General features: G+C 43.1%; 1 long non-coding RNA gene across 1 annotated transcript in view; it reads right to left on the bottom strand.

The window, feature by feature from the left end:
* Positions 1-2,426: 2,426 nt before the first annotated feature.
* LOC148002826 (uncharacterized) overlaps positions 2,427-19,189 on the bottom strand; it is a 91,677-nt gene continuing 74,914 nt past the window's right edge. Inside the window, exons 3-4 of the long non-coding RNA XR_015631196.1 lie at positions 17,445-17,648; positions 2,427-4,499 (exon numbers count right to left, since the gene is read on the bottom strand). This is a non-coding gene — a long non-coding RNA (uncharacterized LOC148002826). The remainder of the gene's footprint in view (positions 4,500-17,444; positions 17,649-19,189) is intronic.

Raw genomic sequence — 19,189 nt, 5'->3', positions numbered from 1 at the left:
GAGATATCAGTCATGGCATCTATATGAGTTGCTTCTCCCATCACTGCGGCAAAGCACTTGACAGAAGTAGTTCAAGGGAGGAAGCATGTGTTTGGGTTTATGGTCTTGTAGAGAATTTGGTCCATCATGATGGAGAAGGCATGGGACTGGGAGAATGGGGCTTGATCCATGGTGACAGGAGCCTGAGAGGATAGGCCTTCCGTGACAGAAAATCAGGAAATAGTAAAGAAGGCATAACCTTCAAAGGTCTGCCACTGGTAATCTACTGCCAACAACCAGGTCCCTGCCTCCTAAAATCTCCACAGGCTTCCAAAATACAGATATGAGATTATGAGAGGCATTTCAGATTCAAACCGTGGCAGTGTCCCAGTTCTACCACAGAACAGAGCTGTGCCTTAAACTGCCCAATCTGTGTCCTTCCTGGGTCACAGGAACTGGTTCAAGTTTAAGCAAAGAACCAAGAAAGACAGTTGGAGAATCCTAACCTTAACCCTTAGCCCAGTGCAAACCACCCTTCTTTTGGGTATACTGTTATAATTTGGATGTCAAGTGTCCCTCAGAAGCTCACGTGTTGAAGACTCATGGTCTATTGGGAAGCCACTGGACTTTTGGGGGTTTGACTAATCTTTTTTTGTGAATTCACAATATTTTGGCATTATTGGAAGGTGGTGGGAAGGAGAACATAGGACCTAATTGGCAGATGTAGGACACTAGAAAATAAGCCTGGTCTTTAGGACCCTCCTTTCTCTGCTCTCTGGCAGCCAGAAACAGGTTTCCTAGGCTACTCTTTTGTGAGGTGACATCTCTGTCACATATAGAAAGCCAGGAAGACAGTCAACTATGTGGACTGACATGTCTGAAACTATGAACCAAGATAAATTTTTCTCCCTTTTAATTGCTGCTGTCAAGTATTGATTGCCATGACAACAAAACCAATTAATGATGATGCCACACTAAAACATTGTAGGTTAGGCTGACATGATAGATCAGGGAGTTAAGGCACTAGCTACCAAACCTGATGGCATGATTGGGTTCCCAGGACACACAAGCTCTATAGGGTGTGCACACTCATACACATCTACACATGCACACACATGAATCAATAGATGCAATAAAAATTTTTGAAGTTGTAGATGCATGCCTGCTGGATGCCCTTTTGCCACCAGGAGAGGGCTGATCTGAAAAATGGTATCAGCAAAGACAAGCAGTAGTGGTCGTGATAGAAAACATTTGTGAAGTATGACTTACGAAGCCAAGAGGTATTCTAGATGACTAATCTATATTAAATAGTTTAATGCTCATAAACTTATAACTACGACCATGAATACCACACCACTGCCATAAGTATAACTTAGGCCTGCACAGCCTGGATTCTCAGCCTCTGCTCTCTAAAGAGGTGCGAGCAGCATCAGAGAGAATGGTGGGAATCACAGATCCTCAAGGCATTGTGGAGCTCTTGGCTTTGGCCCTGTCTGATATCTAGGCTTCTGGGATCTCAGTTATGTGGCTCGGCATCTCATTGTTTGTGGTTTAGCCAAACTAAGCTAGATTTCTATCCTTTCAAACTAGTGTGAAACACTCTACCACTCTCACCACCTTCCATTGTGATTTTCTCTTATTTTTCTACTTTGCTATAACTGATATTATAGAGATTTTTGATTTATTTGGTTTCTGTATGCAATCTAACCATCCTGAGGTAATTATAATTTCTGTTTTCTTCCTGTCTTTTTAATAGATATTTGCATATTATTCACAAACATACTATGAGGTTATATATAGACAATTTCCTAATTTTTGCTGTTTTTGTTGTTGTTGGCTTTTCAAGACAGGGTTTCTTTATGTAGCTCTCACTGTTCTGGAACTCACTCTGTAGACTAGGCTGGCCTTGAATTGAGAGATCTGCCTGCTTCTGTCTCTACCTCTGCCTCCTGAGTGCTGGGACTAAAGGCATGCACTACCAATGTCCAGCCCCCTCTTTCCTCCCTTAAAGAGTATATCATGAACATTTTTTCACTGTTAAATATCCTGAAAATGTAGATAATGACAGCTTCATTTGTGTGTGCATATAAATTGTGTCTGGTCATATGTTTATGTGTAAATATATTTGCTTCTATCTTCTATGAACTTCTTACCACTTGGCCTATTTCTTGATTTAACCTTATCTGGAAACAAAACAGATAACAGAAAACAGCTGTGGACTCTGCCTTTCTGTTCAGGGCATTGGTGATCAGTCCTGTAACCCACATCACCTCCTGCCCTACCTCATTCTCTCAGACAGAATGGCAGAGATCTTAGAGATGGAGGCATCTTGATGGCCCTTGCCCACCCACCTGTGAGCAGAAGTCAGTTGGGCTCTTGAGCCAGCTCTGAGAAAGCGACCAAGCCTTTATCATAGATAGGTGATCATAAAGCCATGATGGCCCAGTGACTCCAGGTGTGATTTATTCCAAGGCATGCAGCATTATCAGTTAGCACAGTGAGAAACCTCTTGCTCCTGCCTTTCTAACTCTGCACATCAATAACAATTTGCTTGGCAAAGCTCTGGGTGCTGGGCCTCAATAGTCGAACCACTCAGGAGGAAATACAAGAATAATGTTGAGAAATTAGGTTGAAATACCAAATAACTCTTTTCGCCATATGCCTCCCAGTTAGCCCGTACAAAAAGGCTCATAGCATTTAGAAAGCATTAAGTGCTACATAAATGGCCAGTTATTGATGTGTAGATGAGGAAAAGAAGTAAATGGAAAGAATGGAAGAATAATACAAAAGCGCACAACACAGATGTCAGGTCCACGTTTGACAAAGCCTGGAATGGGATGGAGAATGAAGACAGCAGACTTCTAAATTCCAACCAGGCACATAAAGGCAATGGTCAAAGGCAGAAGAGAAGCTCGATACTCTATGCTCAAGGAGGACATGAAGCCTGGGAGTTCAGAATGGGGCAGGTATTCCAAGCCAGGAATAATCACAAGAAGAAGCATGCTCCCATATTTTATTCATGCGTTTTTCATTAACTGTCAGCTATACCACTGCTAAATCTATGAATCACGCAGTTTGAGCCTTACGACCAATTACCATCATGGATTCCACCTGAGCGTGAAAGGAGCCAAGTAACTGCAAGAAAGATGTCGCGTACGTAGGCATAACGGGGAAGGAAGAGATTCTTATTCCAGGGCATAGTGGCAGTGTCATGTTTTCCTGTTTAAATGGCACTGACTAGTGGATTGGCTTGAACACACAGGCCAGCCATTATGATCATCGGCACTGTTTTCAAGCTGGCCAGATACAGTCTTAGTTTTTGAGGGTTTCCTGGCCATATAACTAAGCAAGTTGCTGGATCTCTCTGCATCTTAGCATTCTTCTTCATAAAACGGGGCCAAGAATGGCACCCACATCATTACAATGCTACATAGAAAATAATAAAAAAAAATGCATAGCAAGCTTAGCCCAGTTGCCTATGCACAGGCAGGGCTCAAGGTAGCCTTGCTATTGATTTTTTTAAAGAGAATGGACAGATTTACAAGAACAAATTTAACCAGGGTTTGAAAGTCTAGAAATAGTCAAGCTGCAATCAGCCCATCCTGTATTAGAACGTAAAACACAAGCCCACTTCCCACACAGTTCCCCAAATGTCTGTTTTCTGCTTCCAACTTCTATTCACATTTAAAGCACACTATTTTAAAAACTTTAAAGAAAATGCTCTCGACTGTGAGCCGTCACCCACAAACACAGTCCCCCCAGCTCATTTCCTTTTTCATTTCTGTCTAGTCTTTGCTCTGAAGTAGGATTTCACAGAATAGAATAATCTTGAGTTTTTCTATTAATCCGAATAGTCAGGGGATTTCACTTGTTTTATCCCTTCACACACATGTGACTCATTCTCCCTCGCATTCAGTGTTCCTATTGGTCAAAGAGGGATGAAGACAGGTATATCATTTGATCCATGGGTTCACTGAGAAGGACCAGATAAGAAAATAGATATGGTGATGCTGGAGAGAAAGCTCAAAGATTAAGAACCTACAGGGCTCTTACAGAGGACTCAAGTTCAATGTCCAGCACCCATGCTACACAGGTAACAACTGCCTTTAACTCCAGCTCTCCCTGATACCCTCTTCTAGCCTTCACTGGTTCATACACACACACACACGCGCGCGCACACACACACAAACACTCACACACACACCATAAAAGATAAGAAAATAGATATTGAACTGTTAAGCAAAACAGCAATAGCTGTCTTCGTTACTTCTGAGGAGCATTGTCTGCAGAAGCCAGAGTAACAAATGTGAGGGAACTTAAGGAAAGTGGGGTTATTAAACAAGCGGGAAAAAGAAAGTTTGAGATGTGCAGTTTAAAGGAAATGGGGAAATAACTCTCTCAATTGTGGAATAGCTTTGAAGTTTTTCCAAAATTATAGTAAATTTTGCTCAAGTAATTCTCTTCGGTGATTATGGTAAATTGTTGAATTGTCTTGTAGTTTGTGCAATTTTTCCTCCTCTCTGAAAAACAAAACAAAGCAAATTGAAATTATGTTCAATAGCCATTTGTTTACATTCTTAGAAACAATACTTTCCAGAGTCCTTCAATATTTAGAGACCATATTAAACAAAGCCACCTATAAGTTATACTAGGGAATAAAGACAAAAGTAGCAAGCTGGACTGGTGAATAGGGATGGGACAGATGTTTAATCCCCTCACCCTCCTGGAACTTCCCCAAAGGAATTCCCTGCACTGGTGGATTAGCAGAGCATCTCATGAGGGGGATGATAAGAAGTGGTTCCCAACAACTTGGAGTATTTTACATGAACTGATACATATTAGGGCATGCTACAGTAACAACACTCTCCAAAATTTGAAACTGTGAATATCTCACTTACTCTAAATATCCAACATAAGTGGACAGGGCATTGCTCAGGGGGCATATTCATGGGGTGTGATGGTCAGTGTTAACACAGAGCAGAATCTAGAATAATCTAGGAAACATATGTCTGTGAGGGATTACTTAGACTAGACTAGCCTCTCATGGTGCCCATGAGAAATGATTGGGTTCATTCTGGTTAAAGTGGGCAGTCCCATTTCAAGGATCTGGATCCTGAACTGGAGTAAAAAGGAGGAAGCTCTCTGAACATAAGCATTTATGCTCTGTTGCCTGACAGTAGATGAGTGCAACCAGTTGCCCAAGTCTCCTGCTGCCATGCCTTCCCTGGCATGATGGGCTGTACCCTTAAGCGGTGAGCCAAAGCAAACCCTTTCTTCCCTAAATCTCATCTGCCAAAGCGTGTTCTCCCAGCAATGGGAAAAGCAACTGATGAAGAGAGAAAGACTGAGAAGCCTGCCGTCTTGACTTGTGCTCCTATAAGGATCTTGGCAAATGGTGGAAATCAAAGTCCAGAAGTAATAAATTCCTTCTCTCTCACACTGTTACCCAGTGGCAATCACTCTCTCCTGCCCAGGTAGAGGCAAAGTTGTGCATCAGGTGGCAGCCATGCCTACCAAGAACTACTCAGAGATTTCTCCTTCAATGCTTAGAAGACCTAGAACCCAATTTAACTAAATCCACAAGACCTCCAAAAGAGAATAGTTTTCTTTCCCCAACATGGTCAGCTTTAGAGAGAACCATGGCCATGGAAAATGGTTTACTTGGTGAAGCAGAAGCAGTTTGACTCATGGGAACAGTTGGTTTGACTTGCTGGAGGAAGAATTCAGAGACATACATGGAATGGGAGAAACCAGTCCTGCCTCCCATGGGAATGCAGATATGCAGCAAGGAGAATTTAACTCCGTCCTAACACGAGCTTCTCGAAGCATTTAGAAATCTGCCTCTTGCTACTTAACACCAGCTGCTCTCACACCCCAGGATGGGCCCTCTGTGGGACACTTGATTCCTGTTGCAGGTTCGTGGAGATTGTCATTGTTTATTTGCACAAGAGAAGTGGGGACAAGGGTGGACTGCTTGTTTTCACAGAGTAATGCGGTATTACTCTAATGTGTAATACAACACCACTAGTCTTAGCCCTCATTTGTTTAAAGAGGCTTCTGAGAGCATCCTCTGAGACTTGGGAATCAAGAAGCATGAGGCCTGCCTCCTGTAAATGGCCTTGAAGCCATCCCACTTTCTGTGTGTAACTGTGTATGCTTATATGCGTGCAAATGTGTGCACGTGCATGTAGAGGCCAGAGACCAACCTTGAAGATTGTTTATTGGGAATGATCCCTGCTAATTTTAAGTCAAGGTCTCTCACAGGGACCTTAGACAACAGTTAGGCTGGACCAACTAACCAATAAGGTCCATCCATCCTCCTATCTCCACCTTCCAAATCCTGGGAATATAAGGACCACCACACCTGGCTTTTTACATGAATTCTGGAGATGAAACTTAGGTCCTCATGCTTGAATGGCAAGCACATGATAATCTGCCCTCCCCAGGCCCATTCCATTACTTACAGGCTGATTCAAATCTTCTTTCTCCAACCATAACCCTCTCCTACTTCTCCAATGATGTCAATGTCCATGCTCACCATCTTTCTCTTCTACAGTACTTTCCCTATAAGGTGTGTAGACCCCCCATATGAGAGGCAGGATTTAGTACATTGTTACATCTATCATTACTGCATTTAACACTTCTCAGGACTCTAAAGAAGGAAGGTCATTATTTTTTTCTTTTGCAAATGAAAGTGAGACTCAGGCAAACCAAGAGATCATCAGCAGAGTCAAGAATCCAGCTGCCCTGCTTAGCTCGCACTCAGCACAGCCCGGACTCATTTGAGAACGATCCTACCGGAGAATGGCCTAGATAAGCTGGTCTGTGCTCATGCCTATGGTTTTTAGCCTTGTTACTTGATGTAGTAGGGTCAGCCTACTGTGGTGGATGGACACCATTCCTTCTTTAGGAAAGTGATCCTAACCCATATACAAAGCCATCTGAGAGTCTGTCGGTGAGCCAGAAAGCAGCAATCTCTAGAGTTCCTGCCATACTTCGTTGAGTGTAAAGATTCAGGGAGGAGTAGCAAGGCAGCCTGCTTTCAAATTCCTGCTTCAGTTCCTACCTTGACTTCCCTTGACTGTGACCTGGAGTTGTGAGCTAAAATAAATCTCTCCTGCCCTATGTTGCTTTTGGTTAGAATGCTTTCTCACACTACTATGGGGCAGTGGACTGTGCCACTAGACAGAAGAGCTGGTGAGGGTGTAGCAAGTTCAGAACCCTGATCAATCTCATAATTAAGCATGGCAGGAGTTTGAACTAGCTCCTGACCAGGTTCCTGTCCTGGAACACATGACCATGACACGCCACTAGGAGGACCATGACAATCAGTCATGTAGGGACAATACCTGAAGTCCTTCCCCGTGCAAATAGAGCATCCCTAACATCTTAAACTGAGCAAATGGGAAGCATCTACCCTTAGAACCCACCCCACTCCCCAAAATGTTTATAAGGTCCCTGTCCACAAGGAATAATTGTGTATGAATTATTTCACCAAAGATCATCTGAGGTATTGATCTGTAACACTCCAGGGAAGAGTTTTCTCTCCTGAAGCACTTGTCACTGGACCTCAACCCTGCTCAATAATCCAGGTACACACTCAACTCAGCCACTTGCTGCTTGGTGTTTCTTGCTCCGGCTCCTAGCTGCCTGCTGTGTCTTGCTGACTGCAGCCAACTCCAGGGCAAGGAAAAGGTCCAGCAGCCTGCCCTGCTCTGGCTTCCCTCAGAGATCTGTAACACTTTGGTTGCTCTGTCTATGCCAGACCCCTGGGAGACCTTTCATCTGACCATCGAGGCTAAGGATGCCCTACCAGCTGTGCTCTGGTATGCAAACTGGCACAGTAATAGAAAGGAATCTAGAACCATAGCCCAGCTCCAGTGGCGCCCAGGGAACTCTTGCTACCATCCTGCTTGGCACTCAAGTATGCTATTTCCTTCCTAGGAAGTAATGTTAGGCATTGACTAAGCCTTGCTCCATAGTGCTGGCCTCGTGGGAGACTCTATAGAAGCAACACTGTCAAGCAAAGGCTTATAGCCAGATAAAATGTGTTTATGGTCAAAAGAAATGATCTAACTCCCAAGCAGTGTCAGGAAGCAACCTCAGATGAACTCCAAGTGTTTTACATTAAGCATTGCTAGATGTCTTCCAAAAGCCTGGACTGCCTGCGTGAGGGGTTGAGTCTTTTAGGCAAAGACACCTATGGCAGTGCCAAGCCTAGGGACTTAGAAGTCTCTTACCTGAGCCAACTTCACCATCATGACACAAATGCTGGGTCTACACAGACATGTGGACCAAGGGGTTTCTGCAAGGCTAAATTAACAAAGGCATCTAGGGAGCTCTGAGCATGACATAGAAGGCAACAGAAAGCCTCTAGTAAAAATATTATCTTAGAGGATGAGGCATGGAAAATAATTGCTTAATGGATGGAGATTGTCCTTTCAGAGTGATGGAGATGTCTGAGAATTAGAGACACTGGCATTGTATAATACTGCAAATTTACTGAATTCCATTGATGTCATAATTTAAAATTATTTTTTACATTTATATATTTTTGCCTTGATTTAAAACAATAAGGTTAAAAAATTATTACTTCTGCCAAGTCATGGTTCCCAAAGGGCTTTGTTCAAAGTATGGCTGAACACCTCCTGCCAGCCCTGCATCCCACCCTTTGAACCTTCCACCTTTGTTGAAGCCAGGAATAGATACTGGGGTCTTTTCCTGTCTTCCTTGCTTTCCCCTGTGGGGAGAAGGCTGCTTCTAAGGTTGTTGAGGTTGGGAAGGGAAAGAGGCTTTTCTGTCTGTCTATGCACCCCTAGCCGTTAGCTCCAAGTTTCTATTGTTACCAGCTGTGATGTCCCTACAAAAATCTTCTCATAATGAGAGGTCTTCTTATCGGTACCTAGAGCCCCATCCTTCCCTGCTTGCAGCTATGAGCAACTGTATGTTGTCTGATATCAGTACACCTTGCTCTCTCTCTGTTCACACTGTTCTTTGCAGAAAGGAGAGTATGCCTCATTTCTCTACGGAGATCTGTAACAGGCCCCAAGACCTTAGCACAACTGACACCATGTTGGAGATATCATTTAACTATTACAACACAGCACATAGGCCCCAAAACCTCCCCACAGGAACAAAGACCTAATCCAATCAAAGACCTAGTTCATAGTTCCAGATTGCAGGGAAGTCCATAAGTGTACTAAGCTTGCTTTCTACTTCTTACTGTTCTTGCTAACAGAAGTATGTCAACCAGAATAGTGTGTGTGTGTGTGTGTGTGTGTGTGTGTGTGTGTGTGTGTGTGTTTTCCACAAAAACCAAAGAATGGTGAAACTTGAGCCTATATGATTTGGGCAAGTCCCCCATGCTGCTGACAAAAGAGACTTTCTATTTGGCTTTAAAAGTGTGCAGCCACTTGAGGTCATGTTGATGTCTGTGATCCATGCTGCCATGGAGGTGTCATAATGTCCATGGCCCATTATTACCACTGAAGGTCAAGCAGATGTCTGCAATCTGTGGCCGTGTTAATGTCTATGGGCTAGGCTGCTGTCAGAGACCATATTAGTGCCTTTGGACCATGATGTCCTGGAGGCCATGTTCATGTCCTTGGCCTATGCTGCCATTGGGGAATATGATGGTGTGTATGGTCCATGCAGGGGAACATGTTGATATCTGTGGTCTGTAGTGTCATCAGAGGCCATGCTGAGGTACATGACACATGCTGGTACTGGAGATCATGTGGATGTCCAACATCTGTGCTGTCATCCATGACCTGTGCTCCTGGTGACTGTAAATGGCAAGGAAGCTTCTTTTGCAGTGGTATCAATGACTGCAGTCTCAGTTGAGAAAGAGGGACATAGAAGGTTCTTGTGAGAACCCCTATTCAAACCCACAGCCCCTCAAAAGTAACAGGCTAGACAGAAAGCCATCAAAGAAAAACTCTTAAAATTGTGATAAAGATACTGACGTGTAGCCCCCCACAATTGATGGCTTCTGTCGGGAGGTGGGGGGTGTGTGCTCAATTTTTCTTTAGGGGCTGACCACTGGGAGTTTGACTATGCTTCAGTGAGTAAATGGCCAACACAAATTAGACCTCTCCTCCTCCTCCCCTTCCTCCTCCTCTTCTTCCTCCTGTTCCTCCCTCCTTATTTTTATTCTCTTTTTGGGAGTAGTGGGATCAGGAGAGTTGGGAGCAGGTCTGGGAGGACTAGAAAGTAAGTGTGATCAGGGTACATGATGTAAAATTCCCAAACAATCAATAATAAAAATACGCTGGTAAAAAAAAGTTGTGTGCACATGTTCCCTGGTGAAATTACCTCCCAACAAAGCCTTTCTTTGGGAAAACCTTGACCCTTTTCATTCAATTTGAAATTCTTAGTATTTAGCCACCATGATTACCACCACCATCATAAAGAGATCAGGAAGCTCTTTTTGCACCAAAGACCCTTTGCTTGGCTTCCTTTCCATCACTTGCTGTTAAGATTCATGCGCAGCCCTTCCCTCTCCCTGTGGGTCACCAGCTGTTTCAGCCCCCTTTGTCCTTCTAGGCTCATACAGCAAAACTTTAGAAAAAGAAGGAAGGTCACTCTTAGTATGTCTGCACTGTCAGGAATCAGAGAGATCATAGTGAACACATTTCTCTCCTCTCTCTGCTTTAGCTGCTGCTGTGGAGGCTGAGTTCCTAGACTTGATCAGTGAGGTCTGGTCTCTGATTTGCTCAAATAGCCCTCAGGGGTTGCTGTTCCCTCCCCTTCCTCCCTGAAGCTGAAAGTTTGTCCAAAATCATCTGGAAAACTTTCCTCTTCTAGATGACTTTGCCTACGGAGACGTTGTTAATGATCCTAAAAATTGCTTCATATTTCGTAGCCATTTTAGAATGTTTTGAAACCCTCATCATATTAATCAAGTTACATGATTGTCCCAAGTCTCCTGAGAGATGGCTAGAGAGACAACTGAGATTCATTTATTATGATGTGAACTCAGAGAGGGTAAGTAACTCACCCAAAGTCACATAACAAGCCAGGCCAGGATAACCAAGTCTAGAGATATTCTTCCTTACCCTATAGCTTTAGATCATTTGTGTCCTGGATCACGAACCCAGACATCTGCTCCCTTATTCTAAATTAGAAACCTCACCATAAATATCTCAAGAAGTAAACTTCTGCCTCTAAATGGGTTGAGCCCATTCTCCTTATTAGTCTTCCTCACCATCTGCCTGATGTTCGCCAAAATCAGAGGACCCGGGAAATGGGTTGGTGTATCTCCCTTTGATCTGTTTTCAATAAAATCCTATTTACAAGATACACTTCACTTCTTTTGATGTGCAGCTCTTTAATTAGCTCACATCTAAGACCAGGCTCCCTGAGAGAGAGAAAATTAATTAGCTCATTCCATCTCGAAAAGACACAATTCTTGAACTAATCGTGGTATTTGAATGATTAATCTGCTTTAAATACACATGTGTTTAGGAATATGGGAGAGTCCATAATGAGGAAGGAGACAGCAGGCAAAGGAGCATGGGATAAGTTGGGAGTCTGTGGCAAAGACCAAGGAGAAAGTTTAGAATTTCTTTAGTGATGTCACTGGGAATGTTCATTCTGAGGCCTCCTTAAGTCATCTGCTTCATGCTCCTTCTCCAGCAACGTTCACCCTGGTGGCAAATGTTTGTAAAACTAAGCAAGTGATATACATTACCCTACTGCCAGGAAATGGAAAAGGGAAGATGTGTCTACTTTACACTAACATGTTAACAATTGAGGCTATTTCTTTGTATAGCTACTAATCGACTCTTAAAACTCTCTGCCAAAGAAGGCACAAGAAAGGAGAGCAGGGTAAGTGTAAAAGACAGGAGTTTCTAATGCTGGACCATCACCTAAACAAACATCCTACATAAATGGGATTGAAAGAAGGGACTGATGTGTTAGGAGCGTGGTCCCTAGAATTGCATGTTTAGAGGTATGTGAACCTTTAGGAGGTGGGGTTTTGTGGGCGGTCCTTAAGTTATAGGGGGATGCCCCTGTACTCCAGATAAACCTCTCTGCTTCCTGGATGACAAGGGATGTGGTTTAGATCCACCCTGGGCTCTCTCTATGCTGTGCTGCTTCACCAGATGGCTAATGCCATGGGACCACTAGATCGGGGACTGGAAGCCTCAAAACCATGAGCCACATGGACCTTTTCTTTATGTACGTTGATAGTCTCAAGTATTTTGTTGTAGTAATAGAATCCTCACAAATGCATGGTAATCTCATAGTTGAAATTAAGCATGAACTATTTTCACTTATCTTCCAGGCCAAGACTAAATAAGCGAAGTCTTTGGCCATACAGTTACCACATCATTTTAAATCTGGTGCAAATTCATCTGAATGAACAGCATTTCTCCTGGCACTGAAACTTGGGAGAAAATGTGTTGTGTTGTGGCTTATCCTTATTAAAGATCACTGAGCAATATGATAACCAATAACTCTGAAAAGGATTTTTTTAAAAAGATTCTGCAATGTTCATTTTGTGTCTGCTTTTAAGGGACAGCGTGATAACATTAAGACTTAGTCCTGAGATAATATATAAGGAAATAGCAGAACAGGAGGATTGCTGTAAGAAACATCTCCCACCTCATCATGGTGGTTTATAGCCTCCCCTCCTCGGCTCCCATCTTTCTGCCTTTCTGTGGCCTGGGGTGGAGGGAATGTCACACTGTGAGGTGGAGGCTGAACCTTGCACAGTTTCCTCCATTTCAGCTCCATTTGGTAAACTGAAGTATAGTATTATGCAAAGTAGGGACAGGGGATATGCCTTAGCTTTGGTGTACTAGCGGGCCCTTGGAAAAGTCATTTTCCATCTTTCCTTTCTAGAAAAAATAGTGTGTGTGTGTGTGTGTGTGTGTGTGTGTGTGTGTGTGTGTACTTGTGTTGAATTATTAAGGACCTACAAAGTTTCCCCACTTTCTAGAAAATCCATGTCAGACTTTGAAACCCTAATAGTCTCTTCTGCGATGGCTCTGCTCTGTCATTAAAGCACCCACAGGCAGTGGACAAAGGAAGGGGTGCGTCTGTGCTGTAATGTAGCTTTATTTACAAAAGCAGACCAAGGACTGGCTTTGACACATGGGCCACAATCTGTTCACCATTCAATTTGCTGAGAAAACACAGAGTCACGAAATAAACACAAAAATGCAACGTGCATGGGGCGTACACATGACTTTAAAGGCCTGAGCTACAGTAGTCTTTGAAGGGGTTCAGGAGAAGGCTCAGGCGCTCACTGGGTAAGCCTGGAGACCTAGCTCCCACGTATAAAGCTGGGCACCACAACAAACACCTGGAATTCCAGTGCTGGATTTGCTGGCCAGGTAGTCTAGCCACATCCATGAGCTCATTTCAGTGAGAAATACTATCTCAAAAAATAAGATAGAGGGGCTGGAAAGATGGCTTAATGGTTAAGAGTTTTTGTGGAAGACCTAGGTTCCAATCCCAGCACTCACAAGGTTGCTCACAACCACCTGTATCTCGGTGTCCAAGATATCTGATGCCTTCTTCCGACCTCCATGGGAACCAGGCAAGCATATGGTACTCATACATGCATGCAGGCAAAACACTCATTCACTCAACTTTTTTAAAATTTTAAAATAGAGAAAGGTGCAATCAGTGGGCTATAAAAAGGGAAGTTGTGAAGTTGGGAGGTAATGGGTGGATCTAGGAGCAGTTGGGGGAGTGTGTCAGGTGAACATGATCAAAATACATTATATTCATGAATGTGGTTCTCAAAGAATTAATGAAAGTATCATGTGAATAAATTAATTAGGTAACGAGATTGAGGAAGACCAGATATTGACTTCTAATCTCTGCATTTACACATATATAGACAAAGATTTTCTTGAAAAATAGATATAAAAATAGATAATGTATGTTTTAATAATATACATTTTGGCATCGATACAATCCAAATGTTATTTCAACACATAATTAATATGAGACATACTAGCTTGTGCAGTGCAGCCTATATTTCACACACTCACTTGGACCATCCATGTCTAAGTGGTCCCAAAGTTCTGTGGCCGCTACTGGTTTTCAGAGGCTCAGTCCACTCCTCATCTTTGCTGGTCGTCCTGATTTCCATCACAGAAACGTTAACCAAGGAGCTGTGTTTTCGTTTCCTCACTGCAAAGGATGTGGCAACGAATGCTGGGAAACAGAAGTCACTTCCAAAATCTTGCTTACTCGGTCTGCAAATGAGGTCTTCACACAGAAACTTAGCCACTGACTAAGCCACTCTCCTGAAGGCAGGAGAGGCGGGAACACTGCCTCCTAGTGGTGAGTACAGGGCAGAGGCCAGACTGAGACTGGGATGAAAAACACCAAGTCAGACTTACTGGAATGGAAGGTTTCCAGAGGGGAAACCCGGAAAGGGGATAACATTTGAAATGTAAATAAAGGAAATAGCCAATAAAAAAAGAAAAGCATCCATAATGGTAAGATCAAAAATTCTGTCTTCTTCATTAAAAAAAAAAACTTACATAAACATGCATGTCATTCTGATGGGTACTTCAGAGTGTGAGTGTGTGTGTGTGTGTGTGTGTGTGTGTGTGTGTGTGTGTGTGTGTGTGTGTGTGTGTGTGTGTCAATGTAGGTGCTATAAACCAAACCTGGGTCCTCTAGAAGAGCAGCAAGCACTCTTAGCCACTGAGTCACCCATTTCTCCAGTCCATAATCTGAGCATCTTACCAGTGAAAGTATCAGAGCCCCTTCCCGGAACATTCTTCTCTCAACAATGTTGTCCTGTCACCACCAGTCTGTGACCAAAATTCATGATCCGAGAAGATGGTACCCTGGGGAATAACTTTCCTAACTTGATATTAAACAGAAGGCGTTAATGGCAGCTCCAAGACAGCTGTGAAGGACCAGGATGCAGAAATTCCCTGCAGAATTGGCTAGGTGACTCACCCACTCCCTTACAGCAAAAGAAGTAAGAATTGAATGGAGAAGATAAGTGGAGAAAATGTATCCTGGTTAGTTTATGTCAACCTGACACAAACTAGAGTCATCTGAAAGGAGAGAACTTTAGTAGAGAAAAGATCTCCATAAAACTCATTTATAGGGCATTTTTCTTAATTAGTAATTGATGGGGGAGGGCCCAGCCTATTGTGAGTGGTGCTATCCTTGAGCTGGGGCCCTGGGTTCTGAAAGCAGGCTAAGCATTCATGGGAAGCAAGCCAGTAAAAGGTACCCCTCCAAAACTCCTGCAACAGTTCCTGCCTCCAAGGGAGTTCTGTTTGAGTTCCTGTCCTAACTTCTTTCAGCAATGAACAGTGATTTGTAAGTGTAAGCCAAATAAACCTTTTCCTCCCCAAGTTGCAGTCCTCAAGGTGTTTCATCACAGTCATAGTCACCCTGACTAAGACAAAATGTATTTGGAGAGGGCAGTGCTAGGTATTTCTTGCCACTTCACACACCACTTTATTGTGACAAGAGCCTTCAAGCCAGGCAGGTTTTGACAGCTGCACACAAAGACTTGTGAGATCTGATATTGGGAGAAGAAAGAAGAGGGTGATGTACTGAGATTTTCTGGAATGACCAGAAAGTTCTAGAAGACCCCAGAGGCTTTATATGGAGCAGATACAGGTCTAGGAGTGAAAAGGTAGTGGTGGAGATTGGGAAAGATGAGTGGTTCCTAAGCCCCATGCCAAGGCCTAGTTGAGGATGGGTGAATGACAAAGGTGAGTAACAGAAGGAATATTATGCTCTGTGGGTCAAGTGAAACTACTACAGGAGCTGCAGTGACCAGAAAAACAGAGGGAGAGAGGGATGGGGAAGAAGAGAGATGAGAAGCAGGGGGAGAGGGGGAGGAAAGAAAGGATGGGAGAGCGAAGAACTTGATGTGTAGTGCCCTGGTTTGGCACTCAGCATTAATGTTACCTCATACTCTTGACTGACTGTTGCATTAAATAAAGGGTAAGTTACAGAGAAGGAAGCGTGTGTTCTGTAAGCTCCTTCCAGATCCCTTTCATCAGGCTGATAGAGATGGTCTTCTTGACTCATCAGACCACACCAAATTCTCCATGATCTAATCCAGTAGGAAGAAAAGCAATAATAATAACAGATCTGTGATGGAGAGGGATGGCTCAGTGGTTAAGAGCAAGGACTGCTTTTACAGATGTCCTGAATTCAGTTTTCCATCACCCCTATGGGCTTACAACTTTGTAACTCCAGCTCCAGAGAATCTGATGCCCTCTCTGTCCTATGTAGGCACCTGAACACACTTGGCATTTACATATACAGGCATTCACACATGCACACACACACACACACACACACACACACACATCATATAAAAATTTAAAGTACCAGTTAATAGTTTACTGAGGTATCATTATATCCTATGCTCTGGGCTTTTATCTATATAAAATGGGTATCTTTTATTATTCCATTCATTTTTCAATAATTTTAATTTTTAATTTTAGTAGTTCATGCATAAATATAATGTATTATAAATATATTAGCCCTGTTATCCTCTCTTATCCACGCCACATGCCTATAGACGCCCCCTCCTTCCCTCTTTGTCCTCTTCCCACTTTCATGTCTTGTTGACTTGTCCAGGTGGCTGCAGTTGTTTTTTGCTTGGGGTTACAACAGACATGCCATACGCAGCAACCAACATTTCATGCCTCCACACCCTCCAGTGCTTGTGATCTTCCTACCCTCTTTTTCAGTGATAGCCACTGAACCTTGGAGGGGGTGATAAAATTGTCTTATTGGGGGATGGATGTTCAACTTATTCTATTTTGTAGAAGAGAAAAATCTGGGTTTGGAGGAATAAAGTAACTTATTAAAAGTCAGGAGGTAACAAAGACAACATTTGAAATCATGTAAACCACTGCCTTCATTGATGCTTGTTCTCAACCCAGCTGTGGCCTTCAGCCGTTGGCTATCTATTTCTTTTACTCTCACCCCTTCCCTTCTTTCCCTCCTCTTCCTTCCTGCTCCTCCTCTTCTTCTCCCTCCTATTTATTTCCCTATGTGTATCCCTCCTCCTCTCTCCCTCCTGTCTCTCTCTCCTCTGTCCTTAGATTTCATCCTCAGCTAGCCTAGACATTTAGCTAAGACCAATGAAATGAACAGAACTGCCCTGGATACCAATTTTGAGCCAACTAACTTTTTGGCACCAGATATCTAACAAGACTCTTAGCCAAATCCTGCCCATTCCTGGCAGAATAAAGACAACACAGCACATTCCTACTGCTTGGTGCTGTCACGTCTGAGTTCCGTTAACATGGGCTTGGCTGGGGATGAAGATGAATCTGTCATTGGGCATGCAGCAAAAATCATGGCTGCAGTTGTCGTTTGAAAACCAAGTTGCCACAAATCTCATTAAGTCTCCACCCCTATCAGCCATTCTGAGAAAGCACTTAAGTGTCCAGATAGGGAGCTGTTAGTCATTGGAAAGTGGGCCAGCAAACAGAGTGGTGCACACTCACCCAAAGCCCTAGGGGACATTTTCAAAGACGTCCCTTACATACATTCTGTGCAAGGACATTGTTCCTTCATTTTTCTTTCTTTACTTGGGTATTTCCTGTAGGCTTTCATCACACCATATGAAGGGAGAGTTAAGCCTCCTAAGGAGCCAGAGGAGATTGTACTTCTGCCTTTTATGGAATTCTTCTCCAAATCAACTTCTTGACCTGGAACAAGTCAAAAGAGGATTTTTCACCAAGGATTTTGTGTGAACTCTGATATTAGGTGTTAAACTGATAAAGGTTCCTCTCCACGAGGCATTTATCTAGCCCTGGGTTCCAGTATGTTCAATTCTGATAGTCATAAAGATAACTAACAAAGTATGACTTGATTCTGAATATTGGAAGGGAAGGTACAAATTCTATTACAGAAAAAAAGAACAAAAAAGCACACCCAAGACCAGAGAAGAAGAAAAACTCTGCTATAAATTCTTTTATATGTTTATTTAAACAAATATTTAATTGATTCATCCAATTTGGGAGAATCCCAAACTGGTCTCTCTTACACAGATGCTCAATAAGATATCCCCATTACTCCTCTTTCCATTGATGAGAGACAGCATAAAACAACTTCAAGAAGGAAAAGTTTACTTTTTTCATGGTCAATTGGGGCCTGAAGCCCAGAATATGGAGGTAGAGATGACATCGTGAGCAGAATATTACGGAAGCCAGAGAGAGAGAGAGAGAGAGAGAGAGAGAGAGAGAGAGAGAGAGAGAGAGAGAGAGAGAGAAACAAGAAGAAAAAGGAGGAGGAGGAAGAGGAGGAGGAGGAGAAGAAGAAGAAGAAAAGGAGGAGGAGGAGGAGGAGGAGGAGGAGGAGGAGGAGGAGGAGGAGGAGGAGGAGGAGGAGGAGGAGGAGGAGACACCCTGGTCTCTGGTCCTAATATTACATTTGATTGCATGCCTCAAATCACCTAACTTTCTGCCAATAAAACTATAAGCTAAAGAGCGAGGCTTTAGCGTATGGACTTTTGGTAAAGAGTTTTTCAAACCAGACTCCCCAGAAGATGTTAGATGCCATTTACCCTGACTCAATTCTGTCGCTATCCACCTGAGATGGCACCAGAGCCCATTGTATCCTGAAAGACCGCATCCACAGTCTTTTTGAGCTCCTAGATGTGACCTGCGCTATTGGCTGGCCCTAAACTGGAGTTCTAGAAATGCAGCCTCAGGGTTGATTAGAAAGGTTTAGAAAACCTCGCAGAACTCAGGGCGAGTCTTTATGTGAATACATCCACTCATTGGTTACGAAAGGTATTTTAATAATACAAATGAATGAAAAGATACACTTGACATGGTATAAAAGGGTCTCCAATGTAGACTCTTCCATCAACACTGAGTTTGGGTGAACCAGCCTGTTGCTATGTGAGTTTGCTCTTGGTTAAGAGTCTAGATGCTCCCTGAAGTCAGTCCTTTTGAGCTGTGTGCTGGTTCATATTGTCAATTGGTCAGAATTTAGAATCACCTGGGAAATAATCCTGTGGACATGAGTATGAGAGGATTTTGAATATTTGATGGAAGTGGGAAGCCCCACTCTGCAGGGATAGCAATATTCTAGATTGAAAAAAAAGGACAAAGGGAGCTGAGCACCACAAATATTTCTGTGCTTTCTGACAGGAGACACAGCACTACCAGTTGTCTCATACTTTTGTGCCTTCCTCACTATGACAATTGGACTCTTGAACTGTGAGCCAAAAGAAGCTTTTAGT

Source organism: Rattus norvegicus, chromosome 10, assembly GCF_021556685.1.
Source record: "Rattus norvegicus strain SHRSP/BbbUtx chromosome 10, alternate assembly SHRSP_T2T, whole genome shotgun sequence".
In the NCBI taxonomy this organism is placed as follows: Eukaryota; Metazoa; Chordata; class Mammalia; order Rodentia; family Muridae; genus Rattus; species Rattus norvegicus.
Note: the sequence above shows the minus strand (reverse complement) of the source record. Positions and strands in the feature narration are given on the sequence as shown.